Below are 14,562 nucleotides of genomic sequence, written 5' to 3' on the forward strand. Positions count from 1 at the left end.
CTGTTTCTCTTCCTCTCTACTCTCTCCTTCCTCTCAATTTATGGCTGTCTCTATTCAATAAACAAAGACAACTAAAAAATTATCACTACTATACAAAAATTTAAATCATTTTACTGGGGAAATAGTGGTTTACAAGACAGTAGTTGATGCCTCCCTTCCTTTCTTTTATATAATTTCTCTTTAAGAAAAATATATTTTTTTCTTTTAAAAAATTTTAATTTATGGGGGTTGGGCTGTAGCGCAGTGGGTTAGTGCACGTGGCGAGAAACTAGAGGACCCGCATAAGGATCCCAGTTCCAGTCTCAGGCTCCCCACCTGCAGGAGAGTCGCTTCACAAGCGGTGAGGCAGGTATGCAGGTGTCTATCTTTCTGTCCCCCTCTGTCTTTCCCTTCTCTCAATTTCTCTGTCCTATAAAAACAAGGGCAACAAAAAAGGAAAATAAATAAAATATTTTTAATTTTTAAAATTTATTATTGGACAGAGACAGAGAGAAATTGAGAGGGGGAGGAGGTAGAGAGGGAGATAGACACCTGCAGCCCTGCTTCAACATTTGTGAAGCTTTCCCCCTGCAGGTGGGGACCAGGGGCTTGAACCCAGGTCCTTGCGCATTGTAATTTGTGTGATTAACCAGGTGCACCATCGCCTGGGCCCTGGGTATAATTTCTTATCTCCCCATGAGTGGGGTCAGCACAACACTCCTGCCACTAACCCAAGTCTCTTCACCATTATATACTGAATCATCGATGACCTCTTGCCCCATTTTCCACTATTCTAAAGTCTTTTGTTGTAATACACTCCACCAAGTCTAAGTTTTGACAGGTGAGTGGTTGAGAGGGTTGTGGCATATATGGAGCAATACTAAGCTATAAGAAATGATAATCTCCTTTTCTATTATCTTGGACGGAACTTGAAGGAGTCATGTTAAGTGAAATAAACCAGAAAGAAAAGGATGATCTCATTTCTAGGTTTACTCTAAAATTTCTAACTTCTGTATTTTTGTATGTGTTGTTCCCTCCACTTTTGACTCCTTTTCCCATTGTCTGTGTAGTCAACTCTACTTAAGAGTTACCTCTTTAAAAAAAAAAAAAGTTACCTCCTCAGATGGGGGTAGGTAGTATATGGTTACACAAAAAGACTCTCATGGGAGTCGGGCTGTAGCGCAGCGGGTTAAGCGCAGGTGGCGCAAAGCACAAGGACCGGCATAAGGATCCCGGTTCGAACCCCGGCTCCCCACCTGCAGGGGAGTCGCTTCACAGGCGGTGAAGCAGGTCTGCAGGTGTCTATCTTTCTCTCCTCCTCTCTGTCTTCCCCTCCTCTCTCCATTTCTCTCTGTCCTATCAAACAACAACAACAACAATAATAACTACAACAATAAAACAAGGGCAACAAAAGGGAATAAATAAATAAAATAAATATTCCAAAAGAAAAAGAAAAAGAAAAAAGACTCTCATGCCTGAGGCTCAAAAATCCCAGTACCACCATAAGCAAGAGATGAGCAGTGTTCTGGTAAAAAGAAAGAAAGAAATGAAGAGGGAAAGGAAGGAAAGAAGAATGGAAAGAAGGAACCTCAACAGCTTTTTCTGTACTGTGTCCAGGGTGTTAACATTACAGTTTTATAATGACCTCTTAGAACTGAGGGTTGAAATCCTTCTTCAGTATTTCTAGTATTTTGCTGTTGTGAGTCCCTAAGAGCAGTAATTATGACTTATTCAATCTTGGCATCCAAGGCCATGAACAGTACTGCTCAGTAATCTAAGTAAGTGAGTGAAGGATTAATTAAAGACTTAAAGTTGGTCAGCCATTAATAAGTCTAGTTGGAGTCGGGTGGTAGTGCAACAGGTTAAGCGCACATGGCTCAAAGTACAAGGACCCGTGTAAGGATCGCTGTTCTAGCCCCTGTCTCCCCACCTGCAGGGAGTCGCTTCACAGCGGTGAAGCAGGTCTGCAGGTGTCTGTCTTTCTCTCCCCCTCTCTGTCTTTCCCTCCTCTCTCCATTTCTCTCTGTCCTTTCTAACAACAATGACAATAATAACTACAATAATAAAAAAAAAGTGCAACAAAAGGGAAAATAAATAAATACAATTTTTTTTTTTTTTAAATAAGTCTACCAGTGATAGATTCAATACCTCCTGAGAGCACCATCTAGCTTTAGATGATTCCTAACATTAAGGAACTTTTTGAAAATTTTACCCATTAGTTGGCTATCTACTGAAGCCACAGAGAATAAACAATCTCAAACACATGAGAATCGTTCAAATATTGAAGACCAAGATTATATATCTCCCTCTTCTCCAGATTAAACTAAGTGTCTCTAGCTAAATTCAGTTCAACTCAATCGGCATTTATTAGCTATTTACCAACTGTCAGGGGTAAGACTACCTACTGAATGCACAAAGGTACGTCAAGCATGGACCTACCCTCAATGAAAATCTAGTCTGGTAGAGAAAACAGCTATGTAAACAGATCATTACACTCTTAATAAAAGAAGTACAAAAATAAAGCATAGTCAAGATAAGGTATTTCTATTAACAATAGCCACCTCCCACACACACACAAGTAATCCCCCTACTCCAAGTAATTTTAACAGTCAGGAAACTTTCTTATGTTCAATGTTACGACCAATATAAAATACTAATTTATTAAGACATGACTTACTGGGGGTCGGGCGGTGGCGCAGTGGGTTAAGCGCATGTGGCGCAAAGCGCAGGGACCGGCGTAAGGATCCCGGTTCGAGCCCCCGGCTCCCCACCTGCAGGGGAGTCGCTTCACAGGCGGTGAAGCTTGTCTGCAGGTGTCTATCTTTCTCTCCCCTTCTCTGTCTTCCCCTCCTCTCTCCATTTCTCTCTGTCCTATCCAACAACGAATTGCATCAACAAGGGCAATAATAATAACCACAACGAAGCTACAACAAGGGCAACAAAAGGGGAAAAAAAAAATGGCCTCCAGGAGCGGTGGATTCATGGTGCAGGCACCGAGCCCAGCAATAACCCTGGAGGAGGAAAAAAAAAAAAAAAAGACATGACTTACAACTATTGTCATGTGAGACATGACCATGGTCTTGTTTGAAAAATCAGATACATTGAATGGGAGATATTTACATGCCATATATCACACAAAAGGCTAATAAATAAAATATATAAACAGCTCACCAAACTTAGCAACGACAACAAAAACAAAACAAATGAAGAAAAAATAACCCTATCCAAAAGTGGGGAGAGGATATGAACAGAAGAACCAAAAGGGTGGTCTGGGAGATGGGGCAGTGGATAAAGCACTGGACTCTCAAGAGTGAGGTCCTGAGTTCAATCCCTGTCAGCACATGTACCAGAGTGATGTATGGTTCTTTCTCTCTCTTCCTGTCTTTCTTATTAATAAATAAATAAAATCTTTAAAAAAAAAAAGGGAGTCGGGCTGTAGCGCAGCTGGTTAAGCGCACGTGGTACAAAGCACAAGGACCAGCATAAGGATCCCAGTTCAAGCCCCGGCTCCCCACCTGCAAGGGAGTCTCTTCACAGGCAGTGAAGCAGGTCTGCAGGTGTCTGTCTTTCTCTCCCCCTCTCTGTCTTCCCCTCCTCTCTCCATTTCTCTCTGTCCTATCCAACAACAACGACAACAATAATAACTACAACAATAAAACAAGGGCAACAAAAGGGAATAAATAAATATAAAAAAAGAAAGTATTTCAAAAAAAGAACCAAAATGCCATCAGAGGTATGAAAAAATGCTTCACGAGCAGTGAAATATATATATATATATACATATATACATATATATATATTTCCCCTCCTCTTTTAATTTCTCTATATCCTATCTAATAAAAAAATAAGAAAACAAACAAAAAGCCTAGTTGCTTCAGGTCACTAAGGAGATTTTTTCACCCTAGAAAAATGAGGAAGGGTGCAGCCAGCATATCCCTTCAGTGGCTGACTCAGGCATCTCAATACATTCTTTAGTCTTGTACTTTCAAGGGCAGATTAGATCACGAAAACATTGGCAGAAATTCCTACAGTTTCCAGTCACTGCAAATAGCAGAGACTTGCTTTTTGAACATTTAAGGCAGTATACCAGATACTGAGCTACAAAACTGGATGGTATTAAAGACATTCTAAATGATTCTTTAATATCACAGTGGTTAGGAAAGAACCTTTAAGTAGGGAAATAGCATAGTGGTTATGCAAACAGACTCATATGTCTGAGGCCCCCAGGTCCCAGGTTCAGTACCACCATTACCACCACCACAAGCCAGAGCTGAGGAGTGCTCTAAGAAGGAAAAAAAAAAAAGACTATGTTTTATTAACTCATGAGTATGTGGGTATGAGAGAAGCATTCCATGCTGAGAGAGCAGAACAAGGTAGCTGAGAGACAAAGAGTTGATTTGTTCACAGAGAGAGTGGGATGAGAAGCAGATCATGTAGGGCATTTTATGTCATGCATGTCAAAGATTCTGACTTTTATTCTGAAATAGGAAACCATTGGTGGCATGATCTAACTTGTATTTTGCAACATTATTTTCATTACTATGTTGAAAATAGAGTGAAAATGGGTAAAGGCAGAAGGAAAAACACCAAGCAGAAAGTTGTTGTTAAGAGTGAAAATGGGGGCGTCCAGCGGTAGCGCAGCAGTTAGTTAAGCGCACTTGGTGCAAAGCGCAAGGACCGGAGTAAGGATCCTGGTTCGAGCCCCCAGTTCCCCAACTACAGGGGAGTCGAGTCGCTTCACAGGCGGTGAAGCAGGTCTAGGTGTCTTTCCCTTCTCTCTCCATTTCTCTCTGTCCTAACAATGACGACATCAGTAATAACGACAGTAATAACTACAACAATAAAAACAAGGGCAACAAAAGGGAAAATAAATACAAAAAAAAAAGAGTGACGATGGGGGAGTCGGGCAGTAGCACAGCTGGTTAAGCTCACGTGGAGTGAAGCACAAGGACCAGGGGATGTCCCAGTTCGAGCCCCCGGCTCCCAACCTGAAGGGGAGTCACTTCACAGGTGGTGAAGCAGATTTGCAGGTATCTTTCCCTCCCCCTCTCTATCTTCCCCTCTTCTATCCATTTCTCTCTGTCCTATCTAACAAAGACGACATCAATAACAACAATAATAACTACAAAAAAAAAAAGGATAACAAAAGGGAAAATAAATATATATTTTTTAAAAAAGAGTAAAGATGGGGGCTGGGTGGCAGGGCACCTGGTGAGTGTATGTTACAATGAAGGACCTGGGTTCAAGCTCCCAGCCCCTACCTGCCGGGGGAAGCTTTATGAGGGGTGAAGCAGGGCTACAGGTTTTTCTCTGTTTCTCTCCTCTATCTCCCACTTTCTCTAGATTTCTGGCTATCTCTATCCAATAAATAAACAAAGATAATAACAAAATTAAAAAAAAAGAGAGGAGATGGTGGGAAGTGGTCAGATTCTTTACTAAAGGTAGAATGAATCAGATATCCTGACAGACTGGGAAGGGTAGTTGAGAAAATGAGAGCAATTAATGATGATTTTGAGATTTTTGTCCAAAACAACTGGAAGACTAGAGATTAGTAACTTTAAGAGAATGGATAGGTAAGTTGAGACATGGATCATCAAGTTAGGTGAGCAGTAAGAGCAGGTGAGTCTGTAAGTCAGGGGACAGATCTGTACCAGAGTTATATGTATGGATGCCTGGCTCTAAACTGATATTTAAACGTACAAGACCGGGCAGATAAGATTAGTGTACCTAGTTCAAGGTCTCAGCAGGAAACAAAAAGCACAATTCATTAAGATGTGGGCAAGAAGATGACATGATAGTATACATGGAAAAACCTAAGGAATCTAGCAAGAAGCTTTTGGAAATCATCAGGCAATACAGTAATGTGTCAGGCTATAAAATTAACATTCAAAAGTCAGTGGCATTCCTCTATGCAAACACTAAGTTAGAAGAAATTGAAATCCAGAAATCAGTTCCTTTTTCTATAGCAACAAAAACAATAAAATATCTAGGAATAAACCTAACCAAAGAAGTGAAGGACTTGTATACTGAAAATTATGAGTCGCTACTCAAAGAAATTGAAAAAGACACAAAGAAGTGGAAAGATATTCCATGCTCATGGGTTGGAAGAATTAACATCATCAAAATGAATATATTACCCAGAGCCATCTACAAATTTAATGCTATCCCCATCAAGATCCCAAGCACATTTTTTAGGAGAATAGAACAAATGCTACAAATGTTTATCTGGAACCAGAAAAGACCTAGAATTGCCAAAACAATCTTGAGAAAAAAGAACAGAACCGGAGGCATCACACTGCCAGATCTCAAACTATATTATAGGGCCATTGTCATCAAAACTGCTTGGTACTGGAACATGAACAGACACACTGACCAGTGGAATAGAATTGAGAGCCCAGAAATGAGGCCCCACACCTATGGACATCTAATCTTTGACAAAGGGGCCCAGACTATTACATGGGGAAAGCAGAGTCTCTTCAACAAATGGTGTTGGAAACAATGGGCTGAAACATGCAGAAGAATGAAGCTGAATCACTGTATTTCACCAAATACAAAAGTAAATTCCAAGTGGATCAAGGACTTGGATGTTAGACCAGAAACTATCAGATACTTAGAGGAAAATATTGGAAGAACTTTTTTCCGCATAAATTTTAAAGACATTTTCAATGAAACAAATCCAATTACAAGGAAGACTAAGGCAAGTATAAACCTATGGGACTACATCAAATTAAAAAGCTGCTTCACAGCAAAAGAAACCACTACCCAAATCAAGAGACCCCTCACAGAATGGGAGAAGATCTTTACATGCCATACATCAGATAAGAGTTTAATAACCAACATATATAAAGAGCTTACCAGACTCAACAACAAGACAACAAATAACCCCATCCAAAAATGGGGGGAGGAATTGGACAGAATATTCACCACAGAAGAGATCCAAAAGGCCGAGAAACACATGAAAAAATGCTCCAAGTCTCTGATTGTCAGAGAAATGCAAATCAAGACAACAATGAGATATCACTTCACTCCTGTGAGAATGTCACACATCAGAAAAGGTAACAGCAGCAAATGCTGGAGAGGGTGTGGGGTCAAAGGAACCCTCCTGCACTGCTGGTGGGAATGTCAATTGGTCCAACCTCTGTGGAGAACAGTCTGGAGAATTCTCAGAAGGCTAGAAATGGACCTACCCTATGACCCTGCAATTCCCCTCCTGGGGATATATCCTAAGGAACCCAACACATCCATCCAAAAAGATCTGTGTACACATATGTTCTTGGCAGCACAATTTGTAATAGCCAAAACCTGGAAGCAACCCAGGTGTCCAACAACAGATGAGTGGCTGAGCAAGTTGTGGTATATATACACAATGGAATACTACTCAGCTGTAAAAAATGGTGACTTCACCGTTTTCAGCCGATCTTGGATGGACCTTGAAAAAATCATGTTGAGTGAAATAAGTCAGAAACAGAAGGATGAATATGGGATGATCTCACTCTCAGGCCGAAGTTGAAAAACAAGATTAGAAAAGAAAACACAAGTTGAACCTGAAATGGAATTGGAGTATTACACCAAAGTAAAAGACTCTGGGGTGGGTGGGTGGGTGGGGAGAATACAGGTCCATGAAAAATGATGAATGAAATAGTGGGGGTTGTATTGCTAAATGGGAATCTGGGGAATGTTATGCATGTTAAAAAAAAAAAAGAAGTAGAAACGCAAAGCAGAAATTGACTGAGTTTGGAGTACGGCACCAAAGTAAGAAAGCAGAAGTATACTAGAGTTTGCAGTGAGTACCTCCCTAATACTTCCTCTCCACTTTTCCAAGCTTTGGGTCCATGATTGCTCAACAATTTGTTTGGCTTTGTATGTTAACTCTCTTTTCAGTCACCAGGTTCCAGGTGTCATCAGGATGCCGGCCAGACTTCCCTGGATTGAAGACACCACCAATGTGTCCTGGAGCTCAGCTTCCCCAGAGACCCATCCTACTAGGGAAAGAGAGAGGCAGACTGGGAGTATGGACCGACCAGTCAACGCCCATGTTCAGCGAGGAAGCAATTACAGAAGCCAGACCTTCTACCTTCTGCAACCCTCAATGACACTGGGTCCATGCTCCCAGAGGGATAGAGTGGGAAAGCTATCGGGGGAGGGGGTGGGATATGGAGATTGGGCGGTGGGAATTGTGTGGAGTTGTACCCCTCCTACCCTATGGTTTTGTTAATTAATCCTTTCTTAAATAAAAAAAAAAAAAAAAAAAAAAAAAAGATGTGGGCAAGAGTTTGGGAACCAACAAAGGAAAACAGAGTGTGGTAACTGTTTCTACACATAGGCCTGAAGACAGTAGGAGTGGTTGACAGATCAAGAAGAGAATCTTGTAGAGAAGCAATGACTTTTGGTCAATTCAGCCAGACTAAAAAGATGCAACTGGGAGTTAAGGAGATGAATGCTTGAATCTTATTTTCCTCTCCTTTTTCCAAGTGTACTGTTAGGGATCCACACAGGCCAAACTGAACAAAGACTAGTGTTTACTGAGGCAGCCATTATGGGCCAGTGTCCTGGGAAAGTAGAGAAAAAGGAAACGTCCTAAAAAAGGCAAATAGAAACTTCAACTCAGCAGCATCACCAGCACCAAATAATAAGAACAGAGAAGGGAGAGGATATTTTATTATTAAAGGGTTGGGGAGACCAGAATGAACAGGAGACCCAGAAGTGAAACAGGAGACCCAGGAGATAAGTATGCCATAGAAATTCTGCCCAGGAAAGTGGTTCAATGGATATAGTGCATGCAATACATGTGTGAAGCCCTGGGTTCAATTTCTGGCGCCACAGAAGACGCAGGTCTGTCTATTCCTCATAAAACAAGTCAGTAAGTCTTTTTTTAAAAATGACACGTCTTTTTTTTTGTTTTTGTTATTGGATCGAGACAGAGAGAAACTGAGAGAGAAGGGGGAGACAGCGAGGAAGAGAGACAGAGAGATGCCTGCAGACCTGCTTCACCACCTGTTAAACGACTCCTGCAGGTGGGAAGCTGGGGGCTCCAACCGGGATCCTAACTGGTCCCTGAGCTTTGCGTCACATGCACTTAACCTGCTGCGCTACCAGCCAACTCCCCCTCCCTTTTTTTTTTTTTAACATTCTGTGCCCCTGGGAGAATGCTTTCTTTTTTATTTATTCCTTTTTTTGCCCTTGTTGTTTTATTTGTGTAGTTATTGATATCGTCATTGTTGGATAGGACAGAGAGAAATGGAGAGAGGAGGGGAAGACAGAGAGGGGGAGAGAAAGATAGACACCAGCCGACCTGCTTCACCGCCTGTGAAGTAACTCCCCTGCAGGTGGGGAGCCGGGGGCTCTAACCGGGATCCTAACGCCAGTCCTTGTGCTTCGCGCCACCTGTGGGATGCATTGGATCGACCTTCTCTCTTCATTGGGGAAACTGACTATCCTTCCTAGCCAACTGAATCCACATGGATCCCAGTCACTTTCAAAGCCAGCAACAAGCAGCTCCTGACAGCTTTCAACCTGACCTGTTGACTGGCTACGGAAGAAGGGCAAACGCTAGAAAAAGAAGAACCCGCTGCGCTACTGCCGGACTCCCAAATCAGTAAATCTTAACAAAAATCAACGGAAAAGAAATTATGCCCTAAAATATTTCCAGGTTTACCCAAACTGGAAAAGTCTTGTTTTAACCTTATTAACCTAGTTAAGCTATTTCCTCTCTTCTCTTTCCTTGTCAAACAAGTGTTTCAAGTGTTTTTTTCTCAATCTATTCTGAAGAAAACTGCATTCTAAAGAGTCACTAATGTTTTCTTTCTTTTTAATACTTTTATTTAAATTATCTTTATTTCTTGGATAGACAGTCAAAAATTGAGAGGGGAGAGGGAGATCAAGAGGGAATGAGACAGAGACACCTGCAGCCCTGCTTCACCATTCACAAAGCTTTCCCCTGCAGGTAGGGACTAGGGGATCATACGAGTTCTTTCACATTGTAACATATGTGTTCAACCACACGTGACACCACACGGCCCCTAATACTTTATTTTTTTAAAGATTTTTTAAGTGGCCCCTAATACTTTTATTAATTTTTTAAAAAGATTTTTAAAAACATGTATCCCCTTTTTTGTTGCCTTTGTTGTGTTTTTTTAATATTTATTTATTTATTCCCTTTTGTCACCCTTGTTATTTTATTGTAGTTTTTATTGTTGTTATTGATGTCGTCGTTGCTGGATAGGATAGAGAGAAATGGAGAGAGGAGGGGAAGACAGAGAGGGGAGAGAAAGATAGACACCTGCAAACCTACTTCACCACCTGTGAAGCGACTCCCCTGCAGGTGGGGAGACGGGGGCTCGAACCGGGATCCTTATTCCGGTCCTTGCGCTTTGTACCACCTGCGCTTAACCCGCTGCGCTACCGCCCGACTCCCCCGTGTTGTTTTTTTATTGTTGTAATTATTGATATCGTCATTGTTGTTGGATACGACAGAGAGAAATGGAGAGAGGTGGGGAAAACAGAGAGGGGGCGAGAAAGAGAGACACCTGCAGACCTGCTTCACTACCTGTGAAGCGACTCCCCTGCAGGTGGGGAGCGAGGGGCTCCAACCAAGATCCTTATGCCAGTCCTTGCACTTTGCGCAGCGTGCGCTTAACCCACAGCGCTACCGCCTGACTCACCCTAATACTTTTATCTATCTATCTATCTATCTATCTATCTATCTATCTATCTATCTATCTATCTATCTATCTATTTGCCTCCAGGGTTATTGCTGGGCTCAGTGGCTGCACCATGAATCCACTGCTCCTGGAGGCCAATTTTCCCTCTTTTGTTGCCCTTGTTGTAGCCTTGCTGTGGTTATTATTGTTGTTGTTGATGTCGTTAGGACAGAGACAAATAGAAAGAGGAGGGGAAGATAGAGACGGGGAGAGAAAGACACCTGCAGACCTGCTTCACCGCCTGTGAAGCGACTCCCCGGCAGGTGGGGAGAGCCAGGGGCCGGGATCCTTACAAGGGTCCTTGCGCTTTGCGCCTGGTGCACTTAACCAGCTGCGCTACCGCCAGACCCCTAAGCCCCCCAAACTTTTATTTTTAAGCTAGAGCTCTGCTCAACTCTAGCTTCTCACTTATGGTGGTACTGAGGATTGAACCTGGGGTTTCAGGGGCTCAGGCATAATACCATTATGTATCTCCTCTGTAATTATGAGATACATTATGTATCTTTCTCAATATTTACCTTTGTAGTAATAAAATTTTTTATTGAATAACAACAATAATAATAGCCACCACAACAACAAAACAACAAGGGCAACAAAAGGGGGGGAATCCCTCCAGGAGCAGTTGATTTGTGGTGCAGGCACTGAGCCCCAGCAATAACCCTGGAGGCAAAAATAAAAAAAAAAATTTATTGAAGCAACACAGAAGTTTTAATATGGCATTATAGCTCAACATCTGTATGTACTGCATTATCATCAAACAGAAGTCTAGTTCCCATACACCATCTTTACCATTTCACTTACTGCCCAGCTCCCTTCTCTAATCTAATCTCCTATCTAACCTCTAATCTATTGTCAACTTGTTTTTATTCTGTTCTGTTGTTCATTAGCTTTGTTTCTTTAAATTTCACACATGAATGAAGAAGTTTCATCTATTTTGTTTTTTAATGTTGCTAGGAATGGGCTCAAACCTTAAACATGCATAATATATCACTTTGCAATTTCCTGAAATGAAATTTTTGGGTCATTTTTTAAAATTAGATTAGAAGAGAGAAAGACATATAAAGACTAGAAACAACATAGCATCACTCTACCATCCAAGTAGCTCCTGCTGCAATGTCCATAGTGGCCCCAAGTGGTACCGGGTGTTGAACCCAGGGCCCTGTACTTGGAAGGTGCATTATCTTCCAAGCCTCAGGAAGGGGTCCTTCTGGCTTATTTTACATAGCTTGACTCCTTCAAGGACTGTCCACCTTGTCATTAAATGTCAAAATCCCTCCCTCCTTTTTTTTATGAGAAAGAGAATGGGAAAGAACCAGAGAATCACTCGTAGTGGAGGCAAAGCAGGAACTGAATTCAGAGCCTCACTTCCTCCACTGTGTAAGCTGCAAGATTTCATCTTGTTATAGCTGGATATCTATACCATATCTTTATCCATTCATGTGTCAGTGTATAATTCTTATTCTTGACCATTACAACATCTGAAAATGTACTTTATCAATTGTTTTTCAATTATTATTTTTTTTTTAAACAGAGCACTGATCAGCTCTGGTTTATGGTGGTGCTGGGATTGAACCTGGGACTTTGGAGCCTCAGGCATGAGAGTTTCTTTGTATAACCATTATGCTATTTACTCCCACCCTAAAATTAGTTTTGTCACTAGGGTTATCACTGAGACTCAGTATCTTCATAACAGGAGTATAATTCCATACTGTTCCCATGACCAGATTTTTGTGTCCTCATTCCCTCCACTGGAAACAGTAGTAGTTCTCCCAAGGTCACTAATATGGGTTAATTATTATATATATTGTCCCACCCCCATTTTTTCTACTGTCCTGCTCTCTCTTCCTTTCTAAAGTCATACCTACACCCGTTAATGCTTCTAAGTGTCCTTCCTTCCTTTTTTTAAAATTTATTTTCCCTTTTGTTGCCCTTGTTGTTTTCATTGCTGTTGTAGTTATTATTGTTGTTGTTGTTGATGTTGTTGTTAGGACAGAGAGAAATGGAGAGAGGAGGCGAAGACAGAAGGGGCAGAGAAAGAGACACCTGCAGACCTGCTTCACTGCTTGTGAAGCCACTCCCCTGCAGGTGGGGAGTGGGGGCTCGAACCCGGATCCTTTCGCTGGTCCTTGCGCTTTGCCCCACATGTGCTTAACCCACTGTGCTACCACCCGACTTTCCCCTTCCCTTTTTTTTTCTATTTTCTCTCAGGGTCCTGATGGAATTAGAGCTCAGAGCCCTCTGTTCATCTTCCCTTAACGTTTCTGCCTCCTCTGGGATCCTCTGGGAGTATGGACCTAAATTCTTTTTGGGGTGCAGAAGGTAGGAGTTTTGACTTCAATAATTGCTTCTCATTGGACATGGACATCAGCAGGTCTATCCATACCCCTAGCCTGTTTCTCTTTCTCTCGTAAGCTAGGGCTCTGCAGAGGTAAGGTTGTCTGCTTAGGGAGTTCAGGATAGAATCAGTAGCATCTAGGGAGTCCGGCGGTAGCACAATGGCTTAAGCGCACGTGGTGCAAAGCGCAAGGACCCGTGTAAAGATCCTGGTTCGAGCCCCCAGCTCCCCACCTGCAGGGGAGTTGCTTCACAGGCGGTGAAGCAGGTCAGCAGGTGTCTATCTCTCTCTCCCCCTCTCTGTCTTCCCCTCCTCTTTCCATTTCTCTCTGTCCTATCTAACAATGGCATACGTAACAAGAATAACTACAACAACAAGGGCAACAAAAGGGAAAATAATAATAATAATAAAAAAGAATCAGTAGCATCTGGAATTTGGTGGCTGAAAGGCAGTAAGATATAAAGCAGGACAAAATGTTTAATAAACAGAAACCAAAAGTAGAAATAGAACAGATGAGAATAGGGATTTTAGGTTGGAAAGAACCTAGGAAGTCTATTTTAGGAATGTTCCTAGGGGTCCATGATCAGTAATTTTTGCTTGAGCTTGACAGCTAAGATGGAGGTGGACTAAAAATATTGTCTGGGAAAATAAGCACCTTCTCATTTCATCCTCTATTCCCCAACAACATTCAGTGCTAGACCTTTAGATTTAACTGACTTTATAATCAATATCTCTTCTTGGCTCCAGTTTCTTCTTGGGAGCTGTTACAACCCTTCAAACTCAGCATCTCCAATTGTGAACTAATCTTCATTATCTTTAATCTCCGTTCCCTCTGGATTAATTAGCATTAGCATCAGAATATTTCTAGCTGTTGTCCAGGAGGTGGCGCAGTGGATAAAGCATTGGACTCTCAAGCAGGAGGTCCGGAGTTCAATCCCTGGCAGCACATGTACCAGAGTGATGTCTGGTTCTTTCTCTCTCTCTCCTCCTATCTTTCTCATTAATAAATAAAAAAAAATCTTAATAAAAAAAAAGAATCTTTCTAGCCAACCAATAACTAAACCAGTAATACAGGAAGTCTGGGTCAAGCCTAATAATCCCTACTTTTTTTTAAAGAATCACTATGTGGTTTATTCTCATATAATAAAGTGCTAAAAACCATGTCATTCTGCCTCTGAAATTTTTCTGTAATCTATTACTACCCACTCAATTACCACTGCCAGCATTCATCTGGATCTTCGATTCCAGTGTAGTACCTTAAAAAAAATAACTGTGTTATTGCACCAAAGTAAAAGACTCTGGGGTGAGGGGGAGGGGGACAGGATTCAGGTCCTGGAACATGATGGCAGAGGAGTACATGGGGGGTTTGAATGTGAAGGAAAACTAAGAAATGTTACATGTGTATAAACTATTATATTTTACTGTCAACTATAAACCATTAATCTCTCAATAAAGAAATTTTAAAAACTGGTAAAACATACATAAAATCTGCCACTTTAGCCACTGTTTAAATATAGAGTTCAGTGGTATTAATTTTTTTTTTTCCTC

The 14,562-nt window shown here is 41.5% G+C and overlaps 1 protein-coding gene across 2 annotated transcripts in view; it reads right to left on the reverse strand.

Moving 5' to 3' along the window:
- SNTB2 (syntrophin beta 2) overlaps positions 1–14,562 on the reverse strand; it is a 103,845-nt gene that overhangs the window by 45,670 nt on the left and 43,613 nt on the right. The window lies entirely within an intron of this gene.

Source organism: Erinaceus europaeus, chromosome 2 (assembly GCF_950295315.1).
Source record: "Erinaceus europaeus chromosome 2, mEriEur2.1, whole genome shotgun sequence".
NCBI lineage: Eukaryota > Metazoa > Chordata > Mammalia > Eulipotyphla > Erinaceidae > Erinaceus > Erinaceus europaeus.